A 9784-nucleotide genomic window follows, 5' to 3' on the forward strand; every position below is an offset into this window, starting at 1 on the left:
TTCACATCCCAGGACAGGTTATTGGAATTTACAAGAAGAAGGGAGTGCTAAAGGTCAAAGTGTCTTATTTATATTAAAAATTATCACATATTCTTATTATTTAAGTTAATATAAAAGTTTATATCTTCGTATTATGTATGGTTTTTCCCCACAGGAGAGCTCATAGGTGTGGAGTACTTGTATGCTCAGACTGGTCAAGTGCTACAGAAAGCCAGCTCTGACGAGGACAATGAACCATCTCTGCAGGTTCCAGATGGAGATGATGAAGATGAAGGGTTTCAGGTTAGTATTATTACATACCACTTGAATACACTAAGGAATTTTACACCACACCTTATTTAATCCATAAATCAGACATAAGCTCTAATAAAAGTGAAAATAGAAAATACTAATAAAAAAATTAATACATGATACTTATCTACCTGCTCAGACTAGTTGTTCATTAAGAATTGCCTTAAATTCCTTACAGTGGAATCACCAAATTCGAAACCTGAAAAGCTAAATGATTGATCTATCCAGTCACAATTAGGGGCTTTGAATTGACTAAAGTTTTATCCGCTTGATCTACAGGATGTCACCACAGACTCTGAAGATCCTACTGTGGCCTACCCTGGTGACCACCCTGTTCCTGAAACTGTGACAGAGCCAACAGGAGGTTCTGGAGAGGACCCAAGAAACATCCCTGGCTATGACAGGGTAACTGCATTAGCCGACTTTATTGTAAACTTGAGGGATTGCAATGGAGCTTTATCAAACCAAGAAGCTTCTCAGCTGGTGGCACTTTGGAAGAACATGAGCGAGTATGACAGAAAACCCATTACCTTTAATCCACGACACCAGCCACTACTCACACAGGGGAGGTTTATAGCTGCTAAGAAATCCACAGTAGTTCCTGGTGCAAGTAGCACAAAGAGATGTTTCTTGGGGCAGAACAGTGGACCAGCTTCATGGCCTGACTGCAACCGATACATGGAAGCAGTGATTATAAAGCTTACCCACATTTTCCCCTCACCAGTACGAAGAGGTGGCAACATGACATTGCGGTGGACACTGATTGGAAATTCGAACAAGAAAATCAGAGAAGCTGTACTTAATAATGCCTACCTAATGCAGCAGACTGGCATTCAACTTGCTGAAATAAACCAAAGGACGTTGATTCAGTGGTAAGTTACAATAACAAACCTTGAAGACGTTTATTCCCTTATATGAACAATTTCAACAAAACATAATCTTATGAAAAAAAAAAAGGATTCATTCACAATTCATCAGAACACAATCGAAAATAAGTACTACATTTTTCAGTCTGGGAGTTTCTAATTGAGTTCTTGAGGTCAGTATTCATGATTGCCTTTCAGGTACAACAAGCGTTCAAGAAAACAGGAGGAGGATGTCCTCAAACAAGGTATTACTCTACCTTCTCCAGTGGCATCCACTAATACTACATTGCCACAGCCGAGAGAGCGTCTAGAGTCCCTTAACACAGGTGTCAACCAAGAGAAACATACCTTCGATCTGCCAGTCAACACAGCAGGCCAAGCATCTGTAAGAAAGGTAACCAAGCCTTCAGTATTACCCAAATTACCTCAGTTGCCTTCAGCAAATGGGATGGTCCTGAGCCCATCCAGGCCTGTAACCGCAACCCCTGTTGCAATTGCAGTACCTGCAGTATCAATTCCTGCTAGCACCCAAAGTTACAGAAAGAAAAAAGCGCCGCAGTGCCACTAAAAAAGTACGGGCCGAGAACTGGGGCCTCTTAATGTTTAAAAAGTCAGAAGGATAGAAAAAATGAGCAATCAATAGTTATGTTCACACTACCATAACCAGTTGCCAATTTCTAAGGAAATGGCTCACCATTAAATAGATTGTAATTAAAACCCTGCCAATTGATCAGCATTGAGTCAAATGTAAAATCTCAGTGTTTCCATATTTACACCTTACGATATCAAAATATTGATACTAACCACAATTGTTCTGACAGTGCCATCATTTGCAAATTAATTATCTTACGAAGAGTCTTTTAGTATTCTTTAAATTTACAGGGCATTCTTTAATGTGGGGTGATTATTTTGTTGTATAGTTACACATCAATTTTTTCAGCGTCTTGTCCTTTTACTTGTAAACACGACAGGTGCATTATGACATCGTTTGAATACGAATCCTAGACTTTATAACTGCCAAGCAGAATCAGACAGGTCCCTGTGTTATTGTGTTAATTGATTCTTTTGATTCATTGACCTTTGTTACCTTCCTCCATTAAAGTAAGAAAGCAAAAACAAAAGGAATTCTGATAACTAGAATTAAAAGACGTCAATGGCGTGAAAATAGCCTACTAGTGATAAGTGAGCTTCTCTGTAAAGAATGTAAGTATTTTTTAATAATATTGTTCACTTTTGTTTTCTCTTCAACAATCTACTGACTTTAAGGAGCAAGTAAACCGTTGTTTTTTCAGTGTTACTGTGGCTTGAAAGTGTCTTTGTTCGTTTTGACCTTCACAGACTCAAATCAAATCTTGTTCAACAGCGTAATATAAGGAATCCCCTCTGCCTTTGCAGAAATTTTATGCCCAGTCTCTTTTGTAGCTGGGTAATTCCAGGAATACAAAGGAAATCCCCACTACCAGCAACTACTTGAAAGTGTTAAAACTCCCCAGACTGCAGATCAGTCTTACATTTCAAAGAAGCCAGGTGAGGTAAGAAGACTTGGTGGAAATCTGAGCAATTGAACCGATCTTCTTTGCCAATTTGAACTTCAGTTTGGCAGATTCAGGGGTAAGACTTTCAAATGACTCTTAGAAAATGGTCTTGGATACTCAGCATGGATTGTGAACAGCATGTCCAGTGAGACAGCTACGAGTTCACCCTTGTCAGTAAATGAGGATTCCTTCGCGGAATATTTTAAGTCCGTAAAGGCAACAGTTCCCACTAACATGCAACTGAGAATCCCAGAGGACACGAACAGTGTTCCCGATGAACTGTTGTTGTCTGCAGCTAATGCCATATATAGTTTACCTGTTCTTCCAAAAACTACTCCAAAACCTCAAACAGAGGAGAAACAAGTTGGTGCATCTAAAGGTAAATATTCTAAAACCGATGTCTTTAAAAGAATTATCTCCAACATATTTCTAAAATTTCTCCCTCTCTTTCTCCCTAGTAGTTTATATTAATCATGCAATGAAAAGTTATTTATGATGTACTGAAATATAAATATGGCCAAATATGATAAATATAATAGCTAGTAATAATAATAATGACAGTGATAATAAATAATAAGAACTAATGATAATAGTAATAATAATCATCGTCATAATCATAAAAACAAGAATAAATAAAATAAAAGATAATAATAATAATACACTTATAAGAAAATCAATTTCATACACAGAACACCCCTTGCCTGAGGATAGAAAAAGAGCCTACCCAAAGAAGACCACATCTGGGTTTCTAAGGGAATTTTTAAACAGTCTTCCAGTAAAGATAAAGCAGAGCTTGACATGTCAATGGTAAACAAGTTTTGGTGGTATCCACCCCAGCCGTCGTTAAGGGTGCATGAGCATCCCACTGTAAACACGTTCTTTACATGGCGCCTCCTACTAAGGATGCCAAGGAAACTACGGCAAATGAGGTTGCATTGTCCACACGATGATTGTGTCAAGCACCCTCTTACCAGTGCAGGCCTGCACCCACATGTTAGACAGGTGCTTGACCTGGATGGCTACTACTCCTTGATAAGCGAGTATCTCGAGGGTGGGAAGTGTAAGAGGAAAGTTATTGGCTGGAGTCAGGGTATCCTTGATCAGTAAGATGTGGGTCACAGGAAGCAGTTTCCTACCATCATCACCCACAACCATGCCTGTGACATGAGAGTAGTGAGATTGCTAGGACAACGTGGTTTCGGAAATAGCTCAACTCAGTTGCAGAAGAAACTAGTTCATGATCTATTTCTTGCACTTAGCTTCTAGGTACTCTCAGCCTATTCCCTTCTACTGGAGTGTATGTCAAATGCTGAGGTAGCCAACTGACCATCCAGGATCATCTATTATGTCCACAATGGTCTTTCTTAATACTTGGTGATCAAAGAGTACCCTTTTTCAGTGTAGCTAGCACTGCTCGGGCTTTCACCTGCACGTGGTTCTTACTTAACATTAAGAGAATTTCCCGATACTCATGACCTTTATAAAGCAAGGACCCTGGAAGCACTCTCTAATTTATTGTCACCATATTTTAACACTTCGTGCAAAATGCTCTTTGCTCTTTTATTTTCCATTTGGCAGGGTAGACTTATGTATCCTATTGTGCAATTCTACATTCTATTACGCCGATCATCCAAGATTGGGTTACTTTCGAAATTTTTGTATTCTGTTTTGCGTTCCCGTATTATGATTGGTTTCATCTTGTGAATCGAAGTTGCATTATGCGTACGTCATATCCGGCATGGCACTCAGTGGACAAAAATAAGACAACCGAGCAGGAGAATGGTTATCGTTCTCAGCCACGCTGCCATTTCTGCCATCCGCTGTCAAAATGGCGGACAATGTTGATAAGACGGATCGATCAGAAGACGAGAATTGATCAAGGTTTAAAACTTTTCTGGTTCCTTAAGCCATAAAATTCCTCTCGGTAATAGTATATCCATTCCTAATCCAAACAGAAGTGAGAGATTTGCATTGTTTTAAACCGGAGTAAGGAGATAAAAGCACTTTTTGTGGAGGAATTCATGGACATCCACGACAGGGTGTTGGAAAATTACTCTCTCCTTTTCACAATGGGAGTAGAAGCAAGTGGCCGCCATTAGAAGTTCCAAATAAGTGCCTAGTAATTTACGTCTCTTAGGGATGGAGGTCTTTTACAATCAAAAGTAAAGGGAGATTATTCCAAAGTAGCTGCATGGGTGCTAAAAAAGCCTCCAAAAGGAAAAGTCAGATCAAGTAAACTACATGAGACACAATTTGATTACTTTTTGCTGTAAAAACCCAAAGAAACAAATAAAAAAATCCAGTCGTATCAAGTGCCTCATTCTTGGTCTTAAACACTATGCTATGGAGAATTATCAATACTGGTGGATAAGAAAATTTCTTATTGTATTTAATGCAAACAGGGATCCTTTTTGCATGAGCATGCCCAACCACTGAACAAGCGATGTGCATGGAGGCTCACCACAGGGTTTGCCTTCATCAAAATGGCGCGTCTCAAAGCTATCATAGCGATTATTTTGCTCGTTAGTCTTGGCGAATGTGCTTGTGATTTAACAAAATGTGTAGTTTGAAAAAAAAACTCTAAAAAGGTCTTAACAAAAGCAGAGTAGACCGGCTTTAACATACACGAGCTACTATCAAATTTTATCTCCCCACTTGACCTGGACAACAGCGCGCATATATGTAGTGCCCGCAGGATTGCGCTGACCTCATCAAAGTCTAAACAAAGTGCAGAAACGTTTGTTTCTTTGTTTTGAAATGGGAAAGGAAGAGAAATATTCAAAAAAAAAACAGCAAATTTCAGCAAGTGGGTTCGAAGTGCGCGAAAGCCGATGTTCAGTTTAGCAGTGAATTAATGTGTTCTACAATTTTCCCAGCACTTTAAAGCTACAAAATTAAGAGCACACGAGACGTAGATTAGTCACCTAGTGAGATGTTGGTGGTAGTCACTTTGTATGTCTCAAACAATAAAAAAAATGAATATCAATGAGACAGTCAAATCTGCATTCAATAGGACCAAAATTAAAGTTCAATCTTGTGACCGATTTTGATGAAACCAAGTTAGGTTTCCCAAGAAGTACAGTAAACATGTGATGCCGACCAAAAGGTAAAAATCATTAGAACATTTATATTCTGGCCAAAAGCAAATTCCTGTAAAAGATGCGTTACAATGTTAGTCCATGCAACAACAAGAAGTTCTACAATTTTCCTATAAACAAATTTTGTATCGCTAAAATACTTAAGGCAAAAACTTTCTATTCCAACTGAGAATGGCGTGGTAGTCCCCCGCTGTTCGTTATTTATCCACTCCCGAAATATGGCTAAATCAGCTATTAACAAATTATTGACAGAAATCCTCTACGGCATCGAGAAACTGGTTTACATCCGATTTTTAGACAAACAATAAATAAAGAACATTTTGCTCAATAGCTACGCATCAGCAATGCATTCTATGCCAAACTTTGCGGTTCTTAAAGGGGAATCAAGACACGAGTCGAGAGCCAAATAACAAGCAGCCATGTTCGTGTCAGACATCCTTGAGAAACTTGCTCTTTAACCTCGTTCAGCGCATCAGTCTCCACTTTAAATCAACAGATCTTTACTTATTTTATACAACGAGGGTCTTTCCTAAGTTCCTGCTACCATTTCAATCTCAAGCAAGCTTACAAAGTGAACAATTTGGTTCTTATGACTATACAGCACGGTCCTGTCACTGGTCGCGTGCTCTTTGACAAGTCAGCGGTCGCGCATGCTCATGCAAAAAAGACCCCTGTTTTTAATGCAATATTATTAATACACTAAGCTAACCCCCTCCGGTCGAACCCACCAACTGAAAATAACTCAATGTTATAAGCACCCCAAACCAGAACATTATTAAGGTCATAATAATTAAATTGTCTTTAATCATTAATCAAGATATCATCAAATATTATAAAAATTTATGACAATCTGAGTTAGAGTACTACTACCTCATCATTCTTTTGCAGCTTATTGATATCATTGATGATGAAGAAATTGTTGACACCAAAATACTAGAGGAGTACCTTGAAATTACCATTTACCCAATGTGTATAAACAAGTACCAAACAAAGTTGCAAGGAAATGGTGCCCGCACCGAAGATGGAGGACCTTACATTGTCTCATTAATAATGGAGCCCATTCATTGTAATGACTTGCCAAGGGGCAAGGTACGTTAGACATTGCCTATGAATGATTGATAACCTTTGAAGAAGTTTCTTGCTGCAATCAAAACTGCATGTTGCAGCAGAATTTAGTATTATGGGTCAGCTTAATTGCAAAGTATTGCTGTTTCTCACGTGGATTTCACATTGAATGGGTTCAATTGCAATACATAGGATGGTGCATTTCTATTTCAAGGTGTATTACCTGTCTGTTTTTTGCTTGGCGTTACTATTAAAAATGGTTGTTGTTGTGTTCTTTCTTGTGAAAAACCACAAGTTCCACACAGATGTCTAAAGTGAATAAACACTACAGCAGTGACCACACATACATTTATTATACATTATTATTATAAATTATTAAAATTAGAATCGATAGTTTTGAATAATGATAAATAATCCCACCCTCTCAGTCGCAGAAGGGCATTAGGTAAATATTTAAACCCACCACCCACCCAGCCCCTGTTCCTCGACTAGTAACAATATATATATATTTTTTGTTTCAGCTTTTGACCTGCATCAACCCTTGCATTACCTTCAAAATGAAGACGCCTGATCAAGGGGAAATAAAATGCAATGGAATTGCTATGGCACTGGGTCCTTTTCTTGCAATGCTCTTCAATCATGGCTTGGACACTCTGGCACCCCAAGACCGCATCAAGCAAGAGATAAAGAACCATGGGCTTGGATGGGATTGGATCTACCATTTCCAGAGCCAAAGAAGCCAAAGATAGCATCTCTTTTAAGGTATCATCCAGGGCCTGGTTGTTCGAAAGCAGGTTAAATCCTAACCCTGGGTTAAATTGCCTTAACCGGAAGTTAAATTTTAATCACAGGTTTGTTGCATTGTTCAAACATCCCTTAGCGCTAACCTCGAGGTAAACAGCGGATTAAATTTAACCCTGCTAACTAGGTCGGTTAAATAAATAACCTCAGGTTAAATGAAAAATAAAGGAACGTCAAAAACAAAATGGCTGACTTGTTGTTTGCCGCATTACGGCGTCCACGAAGACCGAGACAGTTTAAACCACCCATCAATATCGAAAATTTTACAGACGAAGAGCTAAGAAATCGGTTCACGATTGGACGACAGGAAATTGGATACATAACAAATCTCATAGCCAATGAACTTCATCACAGCACTCGCAAGAATCATGCGCTTCCACCCCTGCAGCAAGTCCTGATTGCTCTAAGATTTTATGCTAGTGGAAGTTTTCTACAAGTTATTGGAGACACTGCTGGTGTCGACAAGTCAACCGTTTCGCGTATCGTGACAAATGTGTCAAATGCCTTGAGAGTAAAGCAAAGCGACTTTATTACGTGGCCAACAGATGCAGAAGTTGCTGAAGTCAAGAACTCCTTTTATCGACGTGGAGGCTTCCCTTGTGTAATTGGCTGGGTTGATGGCACTCACATAAGAATCCAAGCGCCAAATGAGCATGAGAACACTTACGTAAATCGCAAGGGCTTCCACTCTATCAATGTTCAAGAAGTATGTAACCACGAAGGTCAGTACTAGAACAATGGTATGTTTGCAAACAAGAGTACATGTGTTTTACTTGAGAAGGTCCCGAAGGCGTCCGCTTAATAGAGGTTTCACTGCATTATCAATTGCGCTTATTAGGATCTTTAAGCAGATCACTACGGCGACCTCTACTACGGCAGGCGGAAGTAAAGAAGCCCAAAAATGACACAGTGCGCATGCTTTGAAATGAGCTTTTGCGGTTGTGCCAAATCCTACTTTTTTTACAGTCGACAGTTTTTACAGTCGACGGTTTTAAAACCTATCAGAGATTGTTTTTCTCTTTATCAAGAAAGCATTTCAGGCTTCTGGCTTTGCAATTAATACATTTTCCCTGTGTTTCTCAGTTTAAGATTTCTATCAACCGAGTGTGCCATGACAACAGAAACTGAACCACAAGGAAAAAAACTAATGCTTGACGAAAACCATCAGTACAACAGCAACTGCTAGCAATAAAGCTAAATGTCCCTGAAGGTTGTTTAAACAAGAAAAGAATATCTCAAACGTTGAATTTGTTGATTTGTTGTTAACTATGGTACATAAGAAGAAATATCTTAAATATGAAGCCTTATCTCAAGTATTTAAACACATGACTTTGATCACTGTGCAATGCTTCCTTGCGCATGAAAGGAAACTTACCCTTGTTATATATATTTTTTAGTATGGAATGGACAGAGGCACATGATGTGCTCCTTTGCCGTGAAATACCGCACGATGAGCCATATCAAAGCAAAAAAGGCAGCACTGAGAGGGGGGAAGCTTAGACTCAAATTGCCAAGCAGTTATCAGGAAGTGATGAACTGATTTTCAGAGTTGACCAGCGTGGTGTCAAAAGGATGGAAAGGCTGAAGACAAGTTATAACGCAAAGATGAAAGAGGAGGAGTCAGCTAGTGAAATTACAGTAGAGGAAATAAGTGAGCTTGATGCCTTAATTTGCTTGATAATAAAGCAGGAAAGAATGGCAGAGGAAGCTCGCCAAGCTAATGTAAAATGATGCTGACAAGACAGCAGAGGAGATGTGAAAGGTTGTGATGGAGTGTTATGGAGAAACAAGGAATAGATCAGAAGAGGAAGACAACACAGAAAAAAGTCCAGAGAAGGAAAGTGGTGGAGATGCTGTTGAGTTTCCAAGGGAGAAAGCACAAATGGAAAAGGAGCTTCGTTGGGAGGAAAATGGAATAGTAAAAAAAGGAACAGGAATAAGAGGCTGCAAGGCAAAATATAATGCAAAACATGATGCAGAACATGATGCAACTACAACAACAACAGCAGCAGCAGGTAGCCACGATGATGGCTCTTGTGGGGAGACTGTTACAGAAAAAGAAGTATCAGAAGCTCTTTGAAACTGCCTGCTTGATGTCATTAACTGTGAAAGTAGTTTTGAGTTATGT

This window comes from Porites lutea, chromosome 1 (assembly GCF_958299795.1).
Source record: "Porites lutea chromosome 1, jaPorLute2.1, whole genome shotgun sequence".
Classification (NCBI taxonomy): Eukaryota; Metazoa; Cnidaria; class Anthozoa; order Scleractinia; family Poritidae; genus Porites; species Porites lutea.